At 43.3% G+C, this 3,002-nt stretch overlaps 1 protein-coding gene across 2 annotated transcripts in view; it reads left to right on the top strand.

Annotated features, from left to right (window-relative positions):
• Nucleotides 1-3,002, top strand: part of RPN2 (ribophorin II) — a 50,702-nt gene that overhangs the window by 312 nt on the left and 47,388 nt on the right. The gene's annotated exons all lie outside the window — the stretch shown is intronic.

Genomic DNA, 3,002 nt, shown 5'->3' with positions numbered 1-3,002 from the left:
GTGAGGCGTTGCGCATGGCTCAACCACGGGGTCCCGCGGCCGGCACGCCTCGGCGAGTGGGCCGTCGCTCGCGGGAGGCTAGTGCTGGCCACTCGGGAGCCGGCCAGGCGGGATCCCCTTCCCCTGCGGGGCAGGGGCATGGGCTCGGGCTCTTTTGGGGTCGAGGGTCTGACGGGGGGGGGGGGAATCCAGCGGGTGGGATCCAGCGGGTGGGACTGCTGGCGAGCGGAGGAGGGGGTGGGGTGGGGGTGGGTGCGGCGCCAAGCTACGGGTCCCCCCGAGGCCCAGCCGGGGGACCGCGGCTACGGATCACCCTAGGTCTGGCTTCACTCATTCATTTGACTCTCGCGGGCTTCCGGGCCAGTCGGCCTAAGTGAGCTTTTGGCCAAATCATCCTTTTTTGCACCTTAGTTTCGTCTTTAGTGAAAGGGCAAGAAAATCACTCACTTCTCTTTGGGAGCTTAGAACGTAAGTTCTGAAGTTAGAGTCTCTGGTACAAACTTGCACTCTGCCACGTATTCGTTATGTGACCCTGCGCAAGTTACTTAACTCCCCTGCACCTGTTTCTCATCTGTAAAATAGGTTAGTCACATTATCTGCCTCATAAATAAGTGTGAGTATTGAATGAGATGATCTTCTGCGAGGCATAAAACAGTGCGTGGCACTAAGTAACCACTCAGTGAAGTTAACTATATTGCTAGTTATTGCGTAGGTTCTGTGCACCATGAAATTTCATGTAGTCAGACCACAACTTGGGGAATATGTACTATTGTTAGAATTTCCATTTGACAGATGGGAAAGATGGACTCTCAGAAAAGGGAGGTAACTTGCCCAAGGTAACAGTATCAGTGGGTCACTGCTCCATTATTTGAGAAGTTGAAGATAATAGAGTTTCTGCACTTAGATTCTCATCTAGTTACCTTAGGGCAGGTCACTTTCTGAGCCTCAGTTTCTTGGTCTGTAAACCCTACCTTTTTGGATGTTTTGGGGGTTTAACAACACAATGTATGCAAAGTACTTAGTATAGTATGGGTATACCCAACACATGTTAAATGCTCAATTTTTGGCCCCCAAAGTTTTTATGATTAATATGAGGTGGGAAGATCAGGATTCTGGCACAGATGCTGTGTTAGGTGGACTTACAGTCTAGCTGGGAAAATGCTAATTATAGTCACTCACTAGATCTTAAAGCATTGAGTACATACATACATTTAAGGCACTGGGGATTCAGCATTAGTATCTTGATTCCTCTTTTTACATCTTTCTACCCATTAGCAATTCTGACTTTAACTTTGAATTTTAGCTAGACTCCGACCACTTCTCACCACCTCCGTTGCTGTCACCTTGGCTTAGACCACCAACATCTTTTTTCTTGAATTATGGCAGTGGTCTCCTAACTGGTGTCCCTTTTTCTGTCCTTGCTCCTCTGTCGTCCCAACACAGTATTGTTTATTCTCAATACAAAGTTCCTGTTAAAATGTAAGTCAAATCACTCTTCTGCTCAGAATTTTCCAGTGGCTCCCATCTCACTTGATAAAAGCCAAAGTCCCTCTAAGGCCCTCTGGATTTGGCCTGTGCTGTGTCTGACACCTACCCCTTGCTTACTCCTCTCTAGCCATGTTGTCCTTGCTCATACAAAAAAACACCAGCTACACTCCTAATTCAGGGTCTTTGCAGTTGCTTGTCTTCTTGGGTTAGTTTCCCTCCAAATATCTTCATGACTTGCTCCTTCTTTTCCTTCAGGTTTATACACAATGTCTTTATTTCTTAATCAGGCCTTCACAGGCTACCGTATGTGAAATTGTAGCTCTTTCCATATACCCCTTCTGTGCTTAATTTTTCTCCATAGCACTTTTCACCTTCTAATGTGATAAATCACGTTTCTTAACTGTTTCATGTAATGTCTTTTCTCACTAGAATGTAAGCTCCATGAGTGGGATTTTGTTTTCTGTTGCATTTTTAACACCAAAAATTGTGCTTGATATGTAGTAGGCATTCAATAAATATTTGATGAATGATAATCCACATTATAGATCTCTTTCTAGTTTTTTTTTTTAAAAGAGTGTTTACATTCTTTAGGTTATTAACACACACAGAGTTAAATAGCACCAACATTCATGCCAAAGTAGGCATCCCTTCTGCAACATTCTCCAAAAAAACTGGAGCATGAACTCTATAGCTAGACCAGGGATTGAATCTAAGATTGGCTATGTCCAAGCTGTTCTGGTCTTCAGTTTTCTTATTTGCAAAATGCCTTTCTTAAGGAATTCTAGTTCAAACTAAATTTGACACTATAGGCAAAGGACCATTAATCATTAATGTTAGCCTTGTGATTACTGTTACTTGGAAAGCAGACAGTTCATGAAGTTGCTCATTTGAAAGTGTTTTTTTTTTTTCCAAATGAAAAGTAAGAATGGCCCACTCCTATAATTTCTTTCTGTCCCCTGGAGCATAATAGATGAGGATTAATTTTTCTTTCCATTTATTCAGCAAATATTAATTCAGTACCACTATGTGTCAAGCAATGTGCAAGACTTGGAAATACTGGGATGAATAAAAGCAATAGTCTTTCCTCAGGGAGCTTACAGTTTAGCAGAGGAATCAGACATTACGCTATTAATTATAGTTGTGACAAGTACTGCATGGAGAAGTCCAGGTTGCTGTGAGTGAATATAGGAACGACAACAATAATAAGGTAATAGTAGTAGCAGCTAACGTTTCTATAGCACTTTATGTGCCAGGCACTAAAGTCTTTATTAACTCACGTGATCCTCATAACAACCCTGAGGTAGATACTGTTGTTAACTTGGGGAAACTGAAGCACAGGCTGGTCACATTGGAACTGCCACAGCCACCTCGCTAATAAGTGACAGAGCTAGGATTTAAACCTGGCCCCAGAGGCCACGTCCTTCACTACTTTGTAGTTGCTGGGGACCTTTTCCAAAGGAGGGCTGTTAAGGGGCTTCTTAAGGAAGAGATACTTGAACTGAAATCTGAAAATA

This window comes from Camelus dromedarius, chromosome 18 (genome assembly GCF_036321535.1).
Source record: "Camelus dromedarius isolate mCamDro1 chromosome 18, mCamDro1.pat, whole genome shotgun sequence".
Taxonomy (NCBI): Eukaryota; Metazoa; Chordata; class Mammalia; order Artiodactyla; family Camelidae; genus Camelus; species Camelus dromedarius.
Note: the sequence above shows the minus strand (reverse complement) of the source record. Positions and strands in the feature narration are given on the sequence as shown.